This window comes from Triturus cristatus, chromosome 3_2 (assembly GCF_964204655.1).
Source record: "Triturus cristatus chromosome 3_2, aTriCri1.1, whole genome shotgun sequence".
In the NCBI taxonomy this organism is placed as follows: domain Eukaryota; kingdom Metazoa; phylum Chordata; class Amphibia; order Caudata; family Salamandridae; genus Triturus; species Triturus cristatus.
In genome coordinates, this window is record NC_140584.1 from 362,003 (window position 1) to 385,070 (window position 23,068).

Genomic DNA, 23,068 nt, shown 5'->3' on the forward strand with positions numbered 1-23,068 from the left:
GATCGTCCTGGTTGATGTTTTGCGCTCCTTCGGTCGTAACTCAGGTTTGGTCATCAACTGGGCGAAATCCTGTGTCTATGTGCTTTCCGGGGAGGCTCCGGTCCTGCCACGGGACTGTCCGATCCAGATTGCCTCCCAGGGTTTCCGGTACCTGGGTATATATATTACTCTTGACCCGGAGGCCCGCTATGAGCGGAACTTGCTGCCCCCCCTCCAGCGTTTGAGGGAGGACGTGGTGCGCTGGCGGCGTCTGCCGCTCTCGCCGCTCGGCCGAGCGGCCTTATTTAAAATGATGTCCCTGCCGCGCTTCCTCTACGCCCTCCAGAATACCATGGACTTGGTCCCGGCACGTTACTTTCGTGAGGTGGAGGGCCTCCAGCGGCGCCTGTTCTGGGACGGGAGGCCGCGTATTGCTCTGGCTAAACTGACGCTCCCGTGGTACGATGGAGGGGTCGCCCTTCCGGACATTAAACGGTATTACTGGGCCTCCCAACTAGCTGCAATTAATCATGGCCTTTACGGGCCCGCCCTGAATCCGGCATTTGAGATGGACAAGATGCTCCTACCCGGTGGCGATTACAATCGCGCGCTCTACTCTGGCGCGCCCGACTCCCGTCTGACGGGACCGACGCGTGTCATGGTGCGTGTCTGGCACGCGGCCAATGCAGCTATGGGGTGGAAGGACCGTTTGACCCGGGCGTCTCCGCTGTATGCATCTGAGAGGTTGGGCTCCCTGTGGATGTCGAAGGGCTTCGAGAAGTGGGACACGATCGGAATCAGCACGGTGGGAGATCTCTGGACGAGGGGGGGATTCAAAACTTTTGAGACGCTGCAGGCGGAGTTTCAGCTGCAGGGCAGTGAGTACTTTCGGTACCTACAGGTCCGCCATGCGCTGGGCTCCGTCTTCCCGGATGTTGCATCCATCCCGGAGTCTTCCCCCCTGGAGGACAGAGTGCTAGATGGCCATGTCCCGGACAGCACGATCTCCCTCATATACAAAAAATTGATTAACGATAGATCGTGCCTGCTGACTAGTCTCCGCGAGGCTTGGGTTGCCGACGGGCTGGAGCTGGACGACGAGGATTGGATTTCCGCGGTGGCCTCTCCGAAAGAGGTGGCCATCCCGGCTCGCCTTCGTTTCGTCCAGCTCAAGATCCTTCACCGGGTCTACGTGACGGGGCCAAGGCTTCTACGTATGGGTTTTGCCGGTGACGGAATGTGTAAGCGTGGCTGTGGCGCGTTGGCGACTTTCATGCATATACTGTGGGAGTGCCCGAAGGTGGAGCGATTCTGGCGTGGTGTGCATGGGGTTCTGCGAGTGGTCACGCGTGTCGCGCTACTGCCTGAAGCGAGGAGATGCTTGTTGAATGTCTGGGAACCTAATGACTATTCGGTACCGCAGACGCGGTGGGTGACTCTGGGATACATGATAGCTAAGCGTGATATTGCTCAATTGTGGGGATCCCAGAGGCCCCCTGCGGTGTCGGCCTGGAAAGAGCATATGGATTGGTGTATGTTTCGTGAAAAGGTGGTGTATGTGGCGAGGGGTAAGCCTGGGGCGTGGATGAAACTCTGGGGCCCCTGGAACGCCTACCGCGGGGGTATTTGTGAGCCGCCGCTGCTACCGGCTGCCTCGCCGGCTCCGTCTCCCTAGATGGCCCCCCTCCCTTGGCCGCGGGCGCGTGGTCCCCCAGTCCCTGATCTACTCCCGTCCCCCTCTTCAGAGTTTTGCTGCTGGTTTGGATCCCCCACTTATGGAGCACGTGTTGTCATTTTGGATCGAGGGTTGCCTTGCGGTTGTGGTTTGTTTATGTTGTTTTGCATTAAGAAAATGGAACCGTACTGTGGGCATGGAGCCGTGAGGCCTGCACCATTGATTACTCCTGTTTTCCTACTTTTCACCGCTGTGAGACTTTTTGGCTGTACGCATGTAATATGTTTTTGATGCTCTAGCGGCCGGCCGTGTGGTTGTAGGCCCATACCTGTAACTTTTCAAACTGCAATAAACGGTTTCAAAAAAAAAAAAAAAAAAAAAAAAAAAAGACCTTAACCAGTAGGCCAGAGTAAGAGTTAAGACCTTAACTATTAGGCCAGAGTACGAGTCTAAGACCTTAGCTATTAGGCCAGAGTAAGAGTTAAGACCTTAACCAGTAGGCCAGAGTAAGAGTTAAGACCTTAACCATTAGGCCAGAGTACGAGTCTAAGACCTTAGCTATTAGGCCAGAGTAAGAGTTAAGACCTTAGCTATTAGGCCAGAGTAAGAGTTAAGACCTTAACCATTAGGCCAAAGTACGAGTCTAAGACCTTAGCTATTAGGCCAGAGTAAGAGTTAAGACCTTAACCAGTAGGCCAGAGTAAGAGTTAAGACCTTAACCATTAGGCCAGAGTACGAGTCTAAGACCTTAGCTATTAGGCCAGAGTAAGAGTTGAGACCTTGACCAGTAGGCCAGAGTAAGAGTTAAGACCATAACCAGTAGGCCAGAGTACGAGTCTAAGACCTTAGCTATTAGGCAAGAGTAAGAGTTAAGACCTTAGCTATTAGGCCAGAGTACGAGTCTAAGACCTTAGCTATTAGGGCAGAGTAAGAGTTAAGACCTTAACCAGTAGGCCAGAGTAAGAGTTAAGACCTTAGCTATTAGGCCAGAGAAAGAGTTAAGACCTTAACCATCTGGCCAGAGTACGAGTGTAAGACCTTAGCTATTAGGCCAGAGTAAGCGTTAAGACCTTAGCTATTAGGCCAGAGTAAGAGTTAAGACCTTAGCTATTAGGCCAGAGTAAGAGTTAAGACCTTAACCAGTAGGCCAGAGTAAGAGGTAAGACCTTAACCAGTAGGCCAGAGTAAGAGTTAAGACCTTAGCTATTAGGCCAGAGTAAGAGTTAATACCTTAACCATTAGGTCAGTGTAAGAGTTAAGACCTTAACCATTAGGTCAGAGTACGAGTCTAAGACCTTAGCTATTAGGCCAGAGTACGAGTCTAAGACCTTAGCTATTAGGCCAGAGTAAGAGTTAAGACCTTAACCAGTAGGCCAGAGTAAGAGTTAAGACCTTAAACATTAGGCCAGATTACGAGTCTAAAACCTTAGCTATTAGGCCAGAGTAAGAGTTAAGACCTTAGCTATTAGGCCAGAGTAAGAGTTGAGACCTTAACCATTAGGCCAGAGTACGAGTCTAAGACCTTAACCAGTAGGCCAGAGTAAGAGTTAAGACCTTAATTATTAGGCCAGAGTACGAGTCTAAGACCTTAACCAGTAGGCCAGAGTAAGAGTTTAAGACCTTAGCTATTAGGACAGAGTAAGAGTTGAGACCTTAACCATTAGGCCAGAGTATGAGTCTAAGACCTTAGCTATTAGGCCAGAGTAAGAGTTAAGACCTTAACCAGTAGGCCAGAGTAAGAGTTAAGACCTTAACCAGTAGGCCAGAGTATGAGTCTAAGACCTTAGCTATTAGGCCAGAGTAAGAGTTAAGACCTTAGCTATTAGGCCAGAGTAACAGTTAAGACCTTAACCAGTAGGCCAGAGTAATAGGTAAGACCTTAACCATTAGGCCAGAGTACGAGTCTAAGACCTTAGCCATTAGGCCAGAGTACGAGTCTAAGACCTTAGCTACTAGGCCAGAGTACGAGTCTAAGACCTTAGCTATTAGGCCAGAGTAAGAGTTAAGACCTTAACCAGTAGGCCAGAGTAAGAGTTAAGACCTTAACCATCAGGCCAGAGTACGAGTGTAAGACCTTAGCTATTAGGCCAGAGTAAGAGTTAAGACCTTAGCTATTAGGCCAGAGTAAGAGTTAAGACCTTAACCATTAGGCCAGAGTAAGAGGTAAGACCTTAACCAGTAGGCCAGAGTAAGAGTTAAGACCTTAGCTATTAGGCCAGAGTAAGAGTTAATACCTTAACCATTAGGTCAGTGTAAGAGTTAAGACCTTAACCATTAGGTCAGAGTACGAGTCTAAGACCTTAGCTATTAGGCCAGAGTACGAGTCTAAGACCTTAGCTATTAGGCCAGAGTAAGAGTTAAGACCTTAACCAGTAGGCCAGAGTAAGAGTTAAGACCTTAAACATTAGGCCAGAATACGAGTCTAAAACCTTAGCTATTAGGCCAGAGTAAGAGTTAAGACCTTAGCTATTAGGCCAGAGTAAGAGTTGAGACCTTAACCATTAGGCCAGAGTACGAGTCTAAGACCTTAACCAGTAGGCCAGAGTAAGAGTTAAGACCTTAATTATTAGGCCAGAGTACGAGTCTAAGACCTTAACCAGTAGGCCAGAGTAAGAGTTTAAGACCTTAGCTATTAGGACAGAGTAAGAGTTGAGACCTTAACCATTAGGCCAGAGTATGAGTCTAAGACCTTAGCTATTAGGCCAGAGTAAGAGTTAAGACCTTAACCAGTAGGCCAGAGTAAGAGTTAAGACCTTAACCAGTAGGCCAGAGTATGAGTCTAAGACCTTAGCTATTAGGCCAGAGTAAGAGTTAAGACCTTAGCTATTAGGCCAGAGTAACAGTTAAGACCTTAACCAGTAGGCCAGAGTAATAGGTAAGACCTTAACCATTAGGCCAGAGTACGAGTCTAAGACCTTAGCCATTAGGCCAGAGTACGAGTCTAAGACCTTAGCTACTAGGCCAGAGTACGAGTCTAAGACCTTAGCTATTAGGCCAGAGTAAGAGTTAAGACCTTAACCAGTAGGCCAGAGTAAGAGTTAAGACCTTAACCTGTAGGCCATAGTACGAGTCTAAGACCTTAGCTACTAGGCCAGATTAAGAGTTAAGACCTTAGCTATTAGACCAGATTACGAGTCTAAGACCTTTGCTATTAGGCAAGAGTAAGAGTTAAGACCTTAGCTATTAGGCCAGAGTAAGAGTTAAGACTTTAACCACTAGGCCAGAGTAAGAGTTAAGACCTTAACCATTAGGCCAGAGTATGAGTCTAAGACCTTAGCTATTAGGCCAGAGTAAGAGTTAAGACCTTAACCAGTAGGCCAGAGTAAGAGTTAAGACCTTAACCATTAGGCCAGAGTACGAGTCTAAGACCTTAGCTATTAGGCCAGAGTAAGAGTTAAGACCTTAACCAGTAGGCCAGAGTACGAGTCTAAGACCTTAGCTATTAGGCAAGAGTAAGAGTTAAGACCTTAGCTATTAGGCCAGAGTACGGGTCTAAGACCTTAGCTATTTGGGCAGAGTAAGAGTTAAGACCTTAACCAGTAGGCCAGAGTAAAAGTTAAGACCTTAGCTATTATGCCAGAGTAAGAGTTAAGACCTTAACCATTAGGCCAGAGTACGAGTGTAAGACCTTAGCTATTAGGCCAGAGTAAGAGTTAAGACCTTAGCTATTAGGCCAGAGTAAGAGTTAAGACCTTAACCAGTAGGCCAGAGTAAGAGGTAAGACCTTAACCAGTAGGCCAGAGTAAGAATTAAGACCTTAGCTATTAGGCCAGAGTAAGAGTTATGACCTTAACCATTAGGTCAGTGTAAGAGTTAAGACCTTAACCATTAGGTCAGAGTACGAGTCTAAGACCTTAGCTATTAGGCCAGAGTACGAGTCTAAGACCTTAGCTATTAGGCCAGAGTAAGAGTTAAGACCTTAACCATTAGGCCAGATTACGAGTCTAAAACCTTAGCTATTAGGCCAGAGTAAGAGTTAAGACCTTAGCTATTAGGCCAGAGTAAGAGTTGAGACCTTAACCATTAGGCCAGAGTACGAGTCTAAGACCTTAACCAGTAGGCCAGAGTAAGAGTTAAGACCTTAACCATTAGGCCAGAGTACGAGTCTAAGACCTTAAGCAGTAGGCCAGAGTAAGAGTTTAAGACCTTAGCTATTAGGACAGAGTAAGAGTTGAGACCTTAACCATTAGGCTAGAGTATGAGTCTAAGACCTTAGCTAATAGGCCAGAGTAAGAGTTAAGACCTTAACCAGTAGGCCAAAGTAAGAGTTAAGACCTTAAGCAGTAGGCCAGAGTACGAGTCTAAGACCTTAGCTATTAGGCCAGAGTAAGAGTTAAGACCTTAACCATTAGGCCAGAGTACAAGTCTAAGACCTTAGCTATTAAGCCAGAGTAAGTGTTAAGACCTTAACCAGTAGGCCAGAGTAAGAGTTAAGACCTTAACCATTAGGCCAGAGTACGAGTCTAAGACCTTAGCTATTAGGCCAGAGTAAGAGTTAAGACCTTAGCTATTAGGACAGAGTAAGAGTTGAGACCTTAGCGATTAGGCCAGAGTAAAAGTTAAGACCTTAAACAGTAGGCCAGTGTACGAGTCTAAGACCTTAGCTACTAGGCCAGATTAAGAGTTAAGACCTTAGCTATTAGACCAGATTACGAGTCTAAGACCTTTGCTATTAGGCCAGAGTAAGAGTTAAGACCTTAGCTATTAGGCCAGAGTAAGAGTTAAGACCTTAACCAGTAGGCCAGAGTAAGAGTTAAGACCTTAACAATTAGGCTAGAGTACGAGTCTAAGACCTTAGCTATTAGACCAGAGTAAGAGTTAAGACCTTAACCAGTAGGCCAGAGTAAGAGTTAAGACCTTAACCATTAGGCCAGAGTACGAGTCTAAGACCTTAGCTATTAGGCCAGAGTAAGAGTTAAGACCGTAGCTATTAGGCCAGAGTAAGAGTTGAGACCTTGACCAGTAGGCCAGAGTAAGAGTTAAGACCTTAACCAGTAGGCCAGAGTACGAGTCTAAGACCTTAGCTATTAGGCAAGAGTAAGAGTTAAGACCTTAGCTATTAGGCCAGAGTACGAGTCTAAGACCTTAGCTATTAGGGCAGAGTAAGAGTTAAGACCTTAACCAGTAGGCCAGAGTAAGAGTTAAGACCTTAGCTATTAGGCCAGAGTAAGAGTTAAGACCTTAACCATTAGGCCAGAGTACGAGTGTAAGACCTTAGCTATTAGGCCAGAGTAAGAGTTAAGACCTTAACCAGTAGGCCAGAGTAAGAGTTAAGACCTTAACCATTAGGTCAGAGTATGAGTCTAAGACCTTAGCTATTAGGCCAGAGTAAGAGTTAAGACCTTAGCTATTAGGCCAGAGTAAGAGTTAAGACCTTAACCAGTAGGGCAGAGTAAGAGTTAAGACCTTAACCAGAAGGCCAGAGTACGAGTCTAAGACCTTAGCTATTAGGCCAGAGTAAGAGTTAAGACCTTAGCTATTAGGCCAGAGTACGAGTCTAAGCCCTTAGCTATTAGGCCAGAGTAAGAGGTAAGACCTTAACCAGTAGGCCAGAGTAAGAGTTAAGACCTTAGCTATTAGGCCAGAGTAAGAGTTAAGACCTTAACCATTAGGTCAGTGTACGAGTCTAAGACCTTAGCTATTAGGCCAGAGTACGAGTCTAAGACCTTAGCTATTAGGCCAGAGTAAGAGTTAAGACCTTAACCAGTAGGCCAGAGTAAGAGTTAAGACCTTAACCATTAGGCCAGAGTACGAGTCTAAGACCTTAGCTATTAGGCCAGAGTAAGAGTTAAGACCTTAGCTATTAGGCCAGAGTAAGAGTTAAGACCTTAACCATTAGGCCAAAGTACGAGTCTAAGACCTTAGCTATTAGGCCAGAGTAAGAGTTAAGACCTTAACCAGTAGGCCAGAGTAAGAGTTAAGACCTTAACCATTAGGCCAGAGTACGAGTCTAAGACCTTAGCTATTAGGCCAGAGTAAGAGTTGAGACCTTGACCAGTAGGCCAGAGTAAGAGTTAAGACCATAACCAGTAGGCCAGAGTACGAGTCTAAGACCTTAGCTATTAGGCAAGAGTAAGAGTTAAGACCTTAGCTATTAGGCCAGAGTACGAGTCTAAGACCTTAGCTATTAGGGCAGAGTAAGAGTTAAGACCTTAACCAGTAGGCCAGAGTAAGAGTTAAGACCTTAGCTATTAGGCCAGAGAAAGAGTTAAGACCTTAACCATCTGGCCAGAGTACGAGTGTAAGACCTTAGCTATTAGGCCAGAGTAAGCGTTAAGACCTTAGCTATTAGGCCAGAGTAAGAGTTAAGACCTTAGCTATTAGGCCAGAGTAAGAGTTAAGACCTTAACCAGTAGGCCAGAGTAAGAGGTAAGACCTTAACCAGTAGGCCAGAGTAAGAGTTAAGACCTTAGCTATTAGGCCAGAGTAAGAGTTAATACCTTAACCATTAGGTCAGTGTAAGAGTTAAGACCTTAACCATTAGGTCAGAGTACGAGTCTAAGACCTTAGCTATTAGGCCAGAGTACGAGTCTAAGACCTTAGCTATTAGGCCAGAGTAAGAGTTAAGACCTTAACCAGTAGGCCAGAGTAAGAGTTAAGACCTTAAACATTAGGCCAGATTACGAGTCTAAAACCTTAGCTATTAGGCCAGAGTAAGAGTTAAGACCTTAGCTATTAGGCCAGAGTAAGAGTTGAGACCTTAACCATTAGGCCAGAGTACGAGTCTAAGACCTTAACCAGTAGGCCAGAGTAAGAGTTAAGACCTTAATTATTAGGCCAGAGTACGAGTCTAAGACCTTAACCAGTAGGCCAGAGTAAGAGTTTAAGACCTTAGCTATTAGGACAGAGTAAGAGTTGAGACCTTAACCATTAGGCCAGAGTATGAGTCTAAGACCTTAGCTATTAGGCCAGAGTAAGAGTTAAGACCTTAACCAGTAGGCCAGAGTAAGAGTTAAGACCTTAACCAGTAGGCCAGAGTATGAGTCTAAGACCTTAGCTATTAGGCCAGAGTAAGAGTTAAGACCTTAGCTATTAGGCCAGAGTAACAGTTAAGACCTTAACCAGTAGGCCAGAGTAATAGGTAAGACCTTAACCATTAGGCCAGAGTACGAGTCTAAGACCTTAGCCATTAGGCCAGAGTACGAGTCTAAGACCTTAGCTACTAGGCCAGAGTACGAGTCTAAGACCTTAGCTATTAGGCCAGAGTAAGAGTTAAGACCTTAACCAGTAGGCCAGAGTAAGAGTTAAGACCTTAACCATCAGGCCAGAGTACGAGTGTAAGACCTTAGCTATTAGGCCAGAGTAAGAGTTAAGACCTTAGCTATTAGGCCAGAGTAAGAGTTAAGACCTTAACCATTAGGCCAGAGTAAGAGGTAAGACCTTAACCAGTAGGCCAGAGTAAGAGTTAAGACCTTAGCTATTAGGCCAGAGTAAGAGTTAATACCTTAACCATTAGGTCAGTGTAAGAGTTAAGACCTTAACCATTAGGTCAGAGTACGAGTCTAAGACCTTAGCTATTAGGCCAGAGTACGAGTCTAAGACCTTAGCTATTAGGCCAGAGTAAGAGTTAAGACCTTAACCAGTAGGCCAGAGTAAGAGTTAAGACCTTAAACATTAGGCCAGAATACGAGTCTAAAACCTTAGCTATTAGGCCAGAGTAAGAGTTAAGACCTTAGCTATTAGGCCAGAGTAAGAGTTGAGACCTTAACCATTAGGCCAGAGTACGAGTCTAAGACCTTAACCAGTAGGCCAGAGTAAGAGTTAAGACCTTAATTATTAGGCCAGAGTACGAGTCTAAGACCTTAACCAGTAGGCCAGAGTAAGAGTTTAAGACCTTAGCTATTAGGACAGAGTAAGAGTTGAGACCTTAACCATTAGGCCAGAGTATGAGTCTAAGACCTTAGCTATTAGGCCAGAGTAAGAGTTAAGACCTTAACCAGTAGGCCAGAGTAAGAGTTAAGACCTTAACCAGTAGGCCAGAGTATGAGTCTAAGACCTTAGCTATTAGGCCAGAGTAAGAGTTAAGACCTTAGCTATTAGGCCAGAGTAACAGTTAAGACCTTAACCAGTAGGCCAGAGTAATAGGTAAGACCTTAACCATTAGGCCAGAGTACGAGTCTAAGACCTTAGCCATTAGGCCAGAGTACGAGTCTAAGACCTTAGCTACTAGGCCAGAGTACGAGTCTAAGACCTTAGCTATTAGGCCAGAGTAAGAGTTAAGACCTTAACCAGTAGGCCAGAGTAAGAGTTAAGACCTTAACCTGTAGGCCATAGTACGAGTCTAAGACCTTAGCTACTAGGCCAGATTAAGAGTTAAGACCTTAGCTATTAGACCAGATTACGAGTCTAAGACCTTTGCTATTAGGCAAGAGTAAGAGTTAAGACCTTAGCTATTAGGCCAGAGTAAGAGTTAAGACTTTAACCACTAGGCCAGAGTAAGAGTTAAGACCTTAACCATTAGGCCAGAGTATGAGTCTAAGACCTTAGCTATTAGGCCAGAGTAAGAGTTAAGACCTTAACCAGTAGGCCAGAGTAAGAGTTAAGACCTTAACCATTAGGCCAGAGTACGAGTCTAAGACCTTAGCTATTAGGCCAGAGTAAGAGTTAAGACCTTAACCAGTAGGCCAGAGTACGAGTCTAAGACCTTAGCTATTAGGCAAGAGTAAGAGTTAAGACCTTAGCTATTAGGCCAGAGTACGGGTCTAAGACCTTAGCTATTTGGGCAGAGTAAGAGTTAAGACCTTAACCAGTAGGCCAGAGTAAAAGTTAAGACCTTAGCTATTATGCCAGAGTAAGAGTTAAGACCTTAACCATTAGGCCAGAGTACGAGTGTAAGACCTTAGCTATTAGGCCAGAGTAAGAGTTAAGACCTTAGCTATTAGGCCAGAGTAAGAGTTAAGACCTTAACCAGTAGGCCAGAGTAAGAGGTAAGACCTTAACCAGTAGGCCAGAGTAAGAATTAAGACCTTAGCTATTAGGCCAGAGTAAGAGTTATGACCTTAACCATTAGGTCAGTGTAAGAGTTAAGACCTTAACCATTAGGTCAGAGTACGAGTCTAAGACCTTAGCTATTAGGCCAGAGTACGAGTCTAAGACCTTAGCTATTAGGCCAGAGTAAGAGTTAAGACCTTAACCATTAGGCCAGATTACGAGTCTAAAACCTTAGCTATTAGGCCAGAGTAAGAGTTAAGACCTTAGCTATTAGGCCAGAGTAAGAGTTGAGACCTTAACCATTAGGCCAGAGTACGAGTCTAAGACCTTAACCAGTAGGCCAGAGTAAGAGTTAAGACCTTAACCATTAGGCCAGAGTACGAGTCTAAGACCTTAAGCAGTAGGCCAGAGTAAGAGTTTAAGACCTTAGCTATTAGGACAGAGTAAGAGTTGAGACCTTAACCATTAGGCTAGAGTATGAGTCTAAGACCTTAGCTAATAGGCCAGAGTAAGAGTTAAGACCTTAACCAGTAGGCCAAAGTAAGAGTTAAGACCTTAAGCAGTAGGCCAGAGTACGAGTCTAAGACCTTAGCTATTAGGCCAGAGTAAGAGTTAAGACCTTAACCATTAGGCCAGAGTACAAGTCTAAGACCTTAGCTATTAAGCCAGAGTAAGTGTTAAGACCTTAACCAGTAGGCCAGAGTAAGAGTTAAGACCTTAACCATTAGGCCAGAGTACGAGTCTAAGACCTTAGCTATTAGGCCAGAGTAAGAGTTAAGACCTTAGCTATTAGGACAGAGTAAGAGTTGAGACCTTAGCGATTAGGCCAGAGTAAAAGTTAAGACCTTAAACAGTAGGCCAGTGTACGAGTCTAAGACCTTAGCTACTAGGCCAGATTAAGAGTTAAGACCTTAGCTATTAGACCAGATTACGAGTCTAAGACCTTTGCTATTAGGCCAGAGTAAGAGTTAAGACCTTAGCTATTAGGCCAGAGTAAGAGTTAAGACCTTAACCAGTAGGCCAGAGTAAGAGTTAAGACCTTAACAATTAGGCTAGAGTACGAGTCTAAGACCTTAGCTATTAGACCAGAGTAAGAGTTAAGACCTTAACCAGTAGGCCAGAGTAAGAGTTAAGACCTTAACCATTAGGCCAGAGTACGAGTCTAAGACCTTAGCTATTAGGCCAGAGTAAGAGTTAAGACCGTAGCTATTAGGCCAGAGTAAGAGTTGAGACCTTGACCAGTAGGCCAGAGTAAGAGTTAAGACCTTAACCAGTAGGCCAGAGTACGAGTCTAAGACCTTAGCTATTAGGCAAGAGTAAGAGTTAAGACCTTAGCTATTAGGCCAGAGTACGAGTCTAAGACCTTAGCTATTAGGGCAGAGTAAGAGTTAAGACCTTAACCAGTAGGCCAGAGTAAGAGTTAAGACCTTAGCTATTAGGCCAGAGTAAGAGTTAAGACCTTAACCATTAGGCCAGAGTACGAGTGTAAGACCTTAGCTATTAGGCCAGAGTAAGAGTTAAGACCTTAACCAGTAGGCCAGAGTAAGAGTTAAGACCTTAACCATTAGGTCAGAGTATGAGTCTAAGACCTTAGCTATTAGGCCAGAGTAAGAGTTAAGACCTTAGCTATTAGGCCAGAGTAAGAGTTAAGACCTTAACCAGTAGGGCAGAGTAAGAGTTAAGACCTTAACCAGAAGGCCAGAGTACGAGTCTAAGACCTTAGCTATTAGGCCAGAGTAAGAGTTAAGACCTTAGCTATTAGGCCAGAGTACGAGTCTAAGCCCTTAGCTATTAGGCCAGAGTAAGAGGTAAGACCTTAACCAGTAGGCCAGAGTAAGAGTTAAGACCTTAGCTATTAGGCCAGAGTAAGAGTTAAGACCTTAACCATTAGGTCAGTGTACGAGTCTAAGACCTTAGCTATTAGGCCAGAGTACGAGTCTAAGACCTTAGCTATTAGGCCAGAGTAAGAGTTAAGACCTTAACCAGTAGGCCAGAGTAAGAGTTAAGACCTTAACCATTAGGCCAGAGTACGAGTCTAAGACCTTAGCTATTAGGCCAGAGTAAGAGTTAAGACCTTAGCTATTAGGCCAGAGTAAGAGTTGAGACCTTAACCATTAGGCCAGAGTACGAGTCTTAGACCTTAACCAGTAGGCCAGAGTAAGAGTTAAGACCTTAACCATTAGGCCAGAGTACGAGTCTAAGACCTTAACCAGTAGGCCAGAGTAAGAGTTAAGACCTTAACCATTAGGCCAGAGTACGAGTCTAAGACCTTAGCTATTAGGCAGGAGTAAGAGTTAAGACCTTAGCTATTAGGCCAGAGTAAGAGTTAAGACCTTAACTAGTAGGCCAGAGTAAGAGTTAAGACCTTAACCATTAGGCCAGAGTATGATTCTAAGACCTTAGCTATTAGGCCAGAGCACGAGTCTAGACCTTAGCTATTAGGCCAGAGTAAGAGTTAAGACCTTGACCAGTAGGCCAGAGTAAGAGTTAAGACCATAACCAGTAGGTTAGAGTACGAGTCTAAGACCTTAGCTATTAGGCAAGAGTAAGAGTTAAGACCTTAGCTATTAGGCCAGAGTACGAGTCTAAGACCTTAGCTATTAGGCCAGAGTAAGAGTTAAGACCTTAACCAGTAGGCCAGAGTAAGAGTTAAGACCTTAACCTGTAGGCCATAGTACGAGTCTAAGACCTTAGCTACTAGGCCAGATTAAGAGTTAAGACCTTAGCTATTAGACCAGATTACGAGTCTAAGACCTTTGCTATTTGGCCAGAGTAAGAGTTAAGACCTTAGCTATTAGGCCAGAGTAAGAGTTAAGACCTTAACCAGTAGGCCAGAGTAAGAGTTAAGACCTTAACTATTAGGCCAGAGTACGAGTCTAAGACCTTAGCTATTAGGCCAGAGTAAGAGTTAAGACCTTAACCAGTAGGCCAGAGTAAGAGTTAAGACCTTAACCATTAGGCCAGAGTACGAGTCTAAGACCTTAGCTATTAGGCCAGAGTAAGAGTTAAGACCTTAGCTATTAGGCCAGAGTAAGAGTTAAGACCTTAACCATTAGGCCAAAGTACGAGTCTAATACCTTAGCTATTAGGCCAGAGTAAGAGTTAAGACCTTAACCAGTAGGCCAGAGTAAGAGTTAAGACCTTAACCATTAGGCCAGAGTACGAGTCTAAGACCTTAGCTATTAGGCCAGAGTAAGAGTTGAGACCTTGACCAGTAGGCCAGAGTAAGAGTTAAGACCATAACCAGTAGGCCAGAGTACGAGTCTAAGACCTTAGCTATTAGGCAAGAGTAAGAGTTAAGACCTTAGCTATTAGGCCAGAGTACGAGTCTAAGACCTTAGCTATTAGGGCAGAGTAAGAGTTAAGACCTTAACCAGTAGGCCAGAGTAAGAGTTAAGACCTTAGCTATTAGGCCAGAGAAAGAGTTAAGACCTTAACCATCAGGCCAGAGTACGAGTGTAAGACCTTAGCTATTAGGCCAGAGTAAGAGTTAAGACCTTAGCTATTAGGCCAGAGTAAGAGTTAAGACCTTAGCTATTAGGCCAGAGTAAGAGTTAAGACCTTAACCAGTAGGCCAGAGTAAGAGGTAAGACCTTAACCAGTAGGCCAGAGTAAGAGTTAAGACCTTAGCTATTAGGCCAGAGTAAGAGTTAATACCTTAACCATTAGGTCAGTGTAAGAGTTAAGACCTTAACCATTAGGTCAGAGTACGAGTCTAAGACCTTAGCTATTAGGCCAGAGTACGAGTCTAAGACCTTAGCTATTAGGCCAGAGTAAGAGTTAAGACCTTAACCAGTAGGCCAGAGTAAGAATTAAGACCTTAACCATTAGGCCAGATTACGAGTCTAAAACCTTAGCTATTAGGCCAGAGTAAGAGTTAAGACCTTAGCTATTAGGCCAGAGTAAGAGTTGAGACCTTAACCATTAGGCCAGAGTACGAGTCTAAGACCTTAGCCATTAGGCCAGAGTACGAGTCTAAGACCTTAGCTACTAGGCCAGAGTACGAGTCTAAGACCTTAGCTATTAGGCCAGAGTAAGAGTTAAGACCTTAACCAGTAGGCCAGAGTAAGAGTTAAGACCTTAACCTGTAGGCCATAGTACGAGTCTAAGACCTTAGCTACTAGGCCAGATTAAGAGTTAAGACCTTAGCTATTAGACCAGATTACGAGTCTAAGACCTTTGCTATTAGGCAAGAGTAAGAGTTAAGACCTTAGCTATTAGGCCAGAGTAAGAGTTAAGACTTTAACCACTAGGCCAGAGTAAGAGTTAAGACCTTAACCATTAGGCCAGAGTATGAGTCTAAGACCTTAGCTATTAGGCCAGAGTAAGAGTTAAGACCTTAACCAGTAGGCCAGAGTAAGAGTTAAGACCTTAACCATTAGGCCAGAGTACGAGTCTAAGACCTTAGCTATTAGGCCAGAGTAAGAGTTAAGACCTTAACCAGTAGGCCAGAGTACGAGTCTAAGACCTTAGCTATTAGGCAAGAGTAAGAGTTAAGACCTTAGCTATTAGGCCAGAGTACGGGTCTAAGACCTTAGCTATTTGGGCAGAGTAAGAGTTAAGACCTTAACCAGTAGGCCAGTGTAAAAGTTAAGACCTTAGCTATTATGCCAGAGTAAGAGTTAAGACCTTAACCATTAGGCCAGAGTACGAGTGTAAGACCTTAGCTATTAGGCCAGAGTAAGAGTTAAGACCTTAGCTATTAGGCCAGAGTAAGAGTTAAGACCTTAGCTATTAGGCCAGAGTAAGAGTTAAGACCTTAACCAGTAGGCCAGAGTAAGAGGTAAGACCTTAACCAGTAGGCCAGAGTAAGAATTAAGACCTTAGCTATTAGGCCAGAGTAGGAGTTATGACCTTAACCATTAGGTCAGTGTAAGAGTTAAGACCTTAACCATTAGGTCAGAGTACGAGTCTAAGACCTTAGCTATTAGGCCAGAGTACGAGTCTAAGACCTTAGCTATTAGGCCAGAGTAAGAGTTAAGACCTTAACCATTAGGCCAGATTACGAGTCTAAAACCTTAGCTATTAGGCCAGAGTAAGAGTTAAGACCTTAGCTATTAGGCCAGAGTAAGAGTTGAGACCTTAACCATTAGGCCAGAGTACGAGTCTAAGACCTTAACCAGTAGGCCAGAGTAAGAGTTAAGACCTTAACCATTAGGCCAGAGTACGAGTCTAAGACCTTAACCAGTAGGCCAGAGTAAGAGTTTAAGACCTTAGCTATTAGGACAGAGTAAGAGTTGAGACCTTAACCATTAGGCTAGAGTATGAGTCTAAGACCTTAGCTAATAGGCCAGAGTAAGAGATAAGACCTTAACCAGTAGGCCAAAGTAAGAGTTAAGACCTTAAGCAGTAGGCCAGAGTACGAGTCTAAGACCTTAGCTATTAGGCCAGAGTAAGAGTTAAGACCTTAACCATTAGGCCAGAGTACAAGTCTAAGACCTTAGCTATTAAGCCAGAGTAAGTGTTAAGACCTTAACCAGTAGGCCAGAGTAAGAGTTAAGACCTTAACCATTAGGCCAGAGTACGAGTCTAAGACCTTAGCTATTAGGCCAGAGTAAGAGTTAAGACCTTAGCTATTAGGACAGAGTAAGAGTTGAGACCTTAGCGATTAGGCCATAGTAAAAGTTAAGACCTTAAACAGTAGGCCAGTGTACGAGTCTAAGACCTTAGCTACTAGGCCAGATTAAGAGTTAAGACCTTAGCTATTAGACCAGATTACGAGTCTAAGACCTTTGCTATTAGGCCAGAGTAAGAGTTAAGACCTTAGCTATTAGGCCAGAGTAAGAGTTAAGACCTTAACCAGTAGGCCAGAGTAAGAGTTAAGACCTTAACAATTAGGCTAGAGTACGAGTCTAAGACCTTAGCTATTAGACCAGAGTAAGAGTTAAGACCTTAACCAGTAGGCCAGAGTAAGAGTTAAGACCTTAACCATTAGGCCAGAGTACGAGTCTAAGACCTTAGCTATTAGGCCAGAGTAAGAGTTAAGACCGTAGCTATTAGGCCAGAGTAAGAGTTGAGACCTTGACCAGTAGGCCAGAGTAAGAGTTAAGACCTTAACCAGTAGGCCAGAGTACGAGTCTAAGACCTTAGCTATTAGGCAAGAGTAAGAGTTAAGACCTTAGCTATTAGGCCAGAGTACGAGTCTAAGACCTTAGCTATTAGGGCAGAGTAAGAGTTAAGACCTTAACCAGTAGGCCAGAGTAAGAGTTAAGACCTTAGCTATTAGGCCAGAGTAAGAGTTAAGACCTTAACCATTAGGCCAGAGTACGAGTGTAAGACCTTAGCTATTAGGCCAGAGTAAGAGTTAAGACCTTAACCAGTAGGCCAGAGTAAGAGTTAAAACCTTAACCATTAGGTCAGAGTATGAGTCTAAGACCTTAGCTATTAGGCCAGAGTAAGAGTTAAGACCTTAGCTATTAGGCCAGAGTAAGAGTTAAGACCTTAACCAGTAGGACAGAGTAAGAGTTAAGACCTTAACCAGAAGGCCAGAGTACGAGTCTAAGACCTTAGCTATTAGGCCAGAGTAAGAGTTAAGACCTTAGCTATTAGGCCAGAGTACGAGTCTAAGCCCTTAGCTATTAGGCCAGAGTAAGAGGTAAGACCTTAACCAGTAGGCCAGAGTAAGAGTTAAGACCTTAGCTATTAGGCCAGAGTAAGAGTTAAGACCTTAACCATTAGGTCAGTGTACGAGTCTAAGACCTTAGCTATTAGGCCAGAGTACGAGTCTAAGACCTTAGCTATTAGGCCAGAGTAAGAGTTAAGACCTTAACCAGTAGGCCAGAGTAAGAGTTAAGACCTTAACCATTAGGCCAGAGTACGAGTCTAAGACCTTAGCTATTAGGCCAGAGTAAGAGTTAAGACCTTAGCTATTAGGCCAGAGTAAGAGTTGAGACCTTAACCATTAGGCCAGAGTACGAGTCTAAGACCTTAACCAGTAGGCCAGAGTAAGAGTTAAGACCTTAACCATTAGGCCAGAGTACGAGTCTAAGACCTTAACCAGTAGGCCAGAGTAAGAGTTAAGACCTTAACCATTAGGCCAGAGTACGAGTCTAAGACCTTAGCTATTAGGCAGGAGTAAGAGTTAAGACCTTAGCTATTAGGCCAGAGTAAGAGTTAAGACCTTAACTAGTAGGCCAGAGTAAGAGTTAAGACCTTAACCATTAGGCCAGAGTATGATTCTAAGACCTTAGCTATTAGGCCAGAGCACGAGTCTAGACCTTAGCTATTAGGCCAGAGTAAGAGTTAAGACCTTAGCTATTAGGCCAGAGTAAGAGTTGAGACCTTGACCAGTAGGCCAGAGTAAGAGTTAAGACCTTAACCAGTAGGCCAGAGTACGAGTCTAAGACCTTAGCTATTAGGCAAGAGTAAGAGTTAAGACCTTAGCTATTAGGCCAGAGTACGAATCTAAGACCTTAGCTATTAGGGCAGAATATGAGTCACAGACCTTAGCTATTAGGCCAGAGTAAGAGTTAAGACCTTAACCAGTAGGCCAGAGTAAGAGTTAAGACCTTAACCATTAGGTCAGAGTATGAGTCTAAGACCTTAGCTATTAGGCCAGAGTAAGAGTTAAGACCTTAGCTATTAGGCCAGAGTAAGAGTTAAGACCTTAACCAGTAGGGCAGAGTAGGAGTTAAGACCTTAACCAGTAGGCCAGAGTAAGAGTTAAGACCTTAACCATTAGGCCAGAGTACGAGTCTAAGACCTTAGCTATTAGGCCAGAGTAAGAGTTAAGACCTTAGCTATTAGGCCAGAGTAAGAGTTAAGACCTTAACCATTAGGCCAAAGTACGAGTCTAAGACCTTAGCTATTAGGCCAGAGTAAGAGTTAAGACCTTAACCAGTAGGCCAGAGTAAGAGTTAAGACCTTAACCATTAGGCCAGAGTACGAGTCTAAGACCTTAGCTATTAGGCCAGAGTAAGAGTTAAGACCTTAGCTATTAGGCCAGAGTATGAGTTGAGACCTTGACCAGTAGGCCAGAGTAAGAGTTAAGACCATAACCAGTAGGCCAGAGTACGAGTCTAAGACCTTAGCTATTAGGCAAGAGTAAGAGTTAAGACCTTAGCTATTAGGCCAGAGTACGAGTCTAAGACCTTAGCTATTAGGCCAGATTAAGAGTTAAGACCTTAACCAGTAGGCCAGAGTAAGAGTTAAGACCTTAACCTGTAGGCCATAGTACGAGTCTAAGACCTTAGCTACTAGCCAGATTAAGAGTTAAGACCTTAGCTATTAGACCAGTGTAAAAGTTAAGACCTTAGCTATTATGCCAGAGTAAGAGTTAAGACCTTAACCATTAGGCCAGAGTACGAGTGTAAGACCTTAGCTATTAGGCCAGAGTAAGAGTTAAGACCTTAGCTATTAGGCCAGAGTAAGAGTTAAGACCTTAGCTATTAGGCCAGAGTAAGAGTTAAGACCTTAACCAGTAGGCCAGAGTAAGAGGTAAGACCTTAACCAGTAGGCCAGAGTAAGAATTAAGACCTTAGCTATTAGGCCAGAGTAAGAGTTATGACCTTAACCATTAGGTCAGTGTAAGAGTTAAGACCTTAACCATTAGGTCAGAGTACGAGTCTAAGACCTTAGCTATTAGGCCAGAGTACAAGTCTAAGACCTTAGCTATTAGGCCAGAGTAAGAGTTAAGACCTTAACCATTAGGCCAGATTACGAGTCTAAAACCTTAGCTATTAGGCCAGAGTAAGAGTTAAGACCTTAGCTATTAGGCCAGAGTAAGAGTTGAGACCTTAACCATTAGGCCAGAGTACGAGTCTAAGACCTTAACCAGTAGGCCAGAGTAAGAGTTAAGACCTTAACCATTAGGCCAGAGTACGAGTCTAAGACCTTAACCAGTAGGCCAGAGTAAGAGTTTAAGACCTTAGCTATTAGGACAGAGTAAGAGTTGAGACCTTAACCATTAGGCTAGAGTATGAGTCTAAGACCTTAGCTAATAGGCCAGAGTAAGAGATAAGACCTTAACCAGTAGGCCAAAGTAAGAGTTAAGACCTTAAGCAGTAGGCCAGAGTACGAGTCTAAGACCTTAGCTATTAGGCCAGAGTAAGAGTTAAGACCTTAACCATTAGGCCAGAGTACAAGTCTAAGACCTTAGCTATTAAGCCAGAGTAAGTGTTAAGACCTTAACCAGTAGGCCAGAGTAAGAGTTAAGACCTTAACCATTAGGCCAGAGTACGAGTCTAAGACCTTAGCTATTAGGCCAGAGTAAGAGTTAAGACCTTAGCTATTAGGACAGAGTAAGAGTTGAGACCTTAGCGATTAGGCCATAGTAAAAGTTAAGACCTTAAACAGTAGGCCAGTGTACGAGTCTAAGACCTTAGCTACTAGGCCAGATTAAGAGTTAAGACCTTAGCTATTAGACCAGATTACGAGTCTAAGACCTTTGCTATTAGGCCAGAGTAAGAGTTAAGACCTTAGCTATTAGGCCAGAGTAAGAGTTAAGACCTTAACCAGTAGGCCAGAGTAAGAGTTAAGACCTTAACAATTAGGCTAGAGTACGAGTCTAAGACCTTAGCTATTAGACCAGAGTAAGAGTTAAGACCTTAACCAGTAGGCCAGAGTAAGAGTTAAGACCTTAACCATTAGGCCAGAGTACGAGTCTAAGACCTTAGCTATTAGGCCAGAGTAAGAGTTAAGACCGTAGCTATTAGGCCAGAGTAAGAGTTGAGACCTTGACCAGTAGGCCAGAGTAAGAGTTAAGACCTTAACCAGTAGGCCAGAGTACGAGTCTAAGACCTTAGCTATTAGGCAAGAGTAAGAGTTAAGACCTTAGCTATTAGGCCAGAGTACGAGTCTAAGACCTTAGCTATTAGGGCAGAGTAAGAGTTAAGACCTTAACCAGTAGGCCAGAGTAAGAGTTAAGACCTTAGCTATTAGGCCAGAGTAAGAGTTAAGACCTTAACCATTAGGCCAGAGTACGAGTGTAAGACCTTAGCTATTAGGCCAGAGTAAGAGTTAAGACCTTAACCAGTAGGCCAGAGTAAGAGTTAAGACCTTAACCATTAGGTCAGAGTATGAGTCTAAGACCTTAGCTATTAGGCCAGAGTAAGAGTTAAGACCTTAGCTATTAGGCCAGAGTAAGAGTTAAGACCTTAACCAGTAGGACAGAGTAAGAGTTAAGACCTTAACCAGAAGGCCAGAGTACGAGTCTAAGACCTTAGCTATTAGGCCAGAGTAAGAGTTAAGACCTTAGCTATTAGGCCAGAGTACGAGTCTAAGCCCTTAGCTATTAGGCCAGAGTAAGAGGTAAGACCTTAACCAGTAGGCCAGAGTAAGAGTTAAGACCTTAGCTATTAGGCCAGAGTAAGAGTTAAGACCTTAACCATTAGGTCAGTGTACGAGTCTAAGACCTTAGCTATTAGGCCAGAGTACGAGTCTAAGACCTTAGCTATTAGGCCAGAGTAAGAGTTAAGACCTTAACCAGTAGGCCAGAGTAAGAGTTAAGACCTTAACCATTAGGCCAGAGTACGAGTCTAAGACCTTAGCTATTAGGCCAGAGTAAGAGTTAAGACCTTGGCTATTAGGCCAGAGTAAGAGTTGAGACCTTAACCATTAGGCCAGAGTACGAGTCTAAGACCTTAACCAGTAGGCCAGAGTAAGAGTTAAGACCTTAACCATTAGGCCAGAGTACGAGTCTAAGACCTTAACCAGTAGGCCAGAGTAAGAGTTAAGACCTTAACCATTAGGCCAGAGTACGAGTCTAAGACCTTAGCTATTAGGCAGGAGTAAGAGTTAAGACCTTAGCTATTAGGCCAGAGTAAGAGTTAAGACCTTAACTAGTAGGCCAGAGTAAGAGTTAAGACCTTAACCATTAGGCCAGAGTATGATTCTAAGACCTTAGCTATTAGGCCAGAGCACGAGTCTAGACCTTAGCTATTAGGCCAGAGTAAGAGTTAAGACCTTAGCTAGTAGGCCAGAGTAAGAGTTAAGACCTTAACCATTAGGCCAGAGTACAAGTCTAAGACCTTAGCTATTAAGCCAGAGTAAGTGTTAAGACCTTAACCAGTAGGCCAGAGTAGAAGTTAAGACCTTAACCATTAGGCCAGAGTACGAGTCTAAGACCTTAGCTATTAGGCCAGAGTAAGAGTTAAGACCTTAGCTATTAGGACAGAGTAAGAGTTGAGACCTTAGCGATTAGGCCATAGTAAAAGTTAAGACCTTAAACAGTAGGCCAGTGTACGAGTCTAAGACCTTAGCTACTAGGCCAGATTAAGAGTTAAGACCTTAGCTATTAGACCAGATTACGAGTCTAAGACCTTTGCTATTAGGCCAGAGTAAGAGTTAAGACCTTAGCTATTAGGCCAGAGTAAGAGTTAAGACCTTAACCAGTAGGCCAGAGTAAGAGTTAAGACCTTAACAATTAGGCTAGAGTACGAGTCTAAGACCTTAGCTATTAGACCAGAGTAAGAGTTAAGACCTTAACCAGTAGGCCAGAGTAAGAGTTAAGACCTTAACCATTAGGCCAGAGTACGAGTCTAAGACCTTAGCTATTAGGCCAGAGTAAGAGTTAAGACCGTAGCTATTAGGCCAGAGTAAGAGTTGAGACCTTGACCAGTAGGCCAGAGTAAGAGTTAAGACCTTAACCAGTAGGCCAGAGTACGAGTCTAAGACCTTAGCTATTAGGCAAGAGTAAGAGTTAAGACCTTAGCTATTAGGCCAGAGTACGAGTCTAAGACCTTAGCTATTAGGGCAGAGTAAGAGTTAAGACCTTAACCAGTAGGCCAGAGTAAGAGTTAAGACCTTAGCTATTAGGCCAGAGTAAGAGTTAAGACCTTAACCATTAGGCCAGAGTACGAGTGTAAGACCTTAGCTATTAGGCCAGAGTAAGAGTTAAGACCTTAACCAGTAGGCCAGAGTAAGAGTTAAGACCTTAACCATTAGGTCAGAGTATGAGTCTAAGACCTTAGCTATTAGGCCAGAGTAAGAGTTAAGACCTTAGCTATTAGGCCAGAGTAAGAGTTAAGACCTTAACCAGTAGGACAGAGTAAGAGTTAAGACCTTAACCAGAAGGCCAGAGTACGAGTCTAAGACCTTAGCTATTAGGCCAGAGTAAGAGTTAAGACCTTAGCTATTAGGCCAGAGTACGAGTCTAAGCCCTTAGCTATTAGGCCAGAGTAAGAGGTAAGACCTTAACCAGTAGGCCAGAGTAAGAGTTAAGACCTTAGCTATTAGGCCAGAGTAAGAGTTAAGACCTTAACCATTAGGTCAGTGTACGAGTCTAAGACCTTAGCTATTAGGCCAGAGTACGAGTCTAAGACCTTAGCTATTAGGCCAGAGTAAGAGTTAAGACCTTAACCAGTAGGCCAGAGTAAGAGTTAAGACCTTAACCATTAGGCCAGAGTACGAGTCTAAGACCTTAGCTATTAGGCCAGAGTAAGAGTTAAGACCTTGGCTATTAGGCCAGAGTAAGAGTTGAGACCTTAACCATTAGGCCAGAGTACGAGTCTAAGACCTTAACCAGTAGGCCAGAGTAAGAGTTAA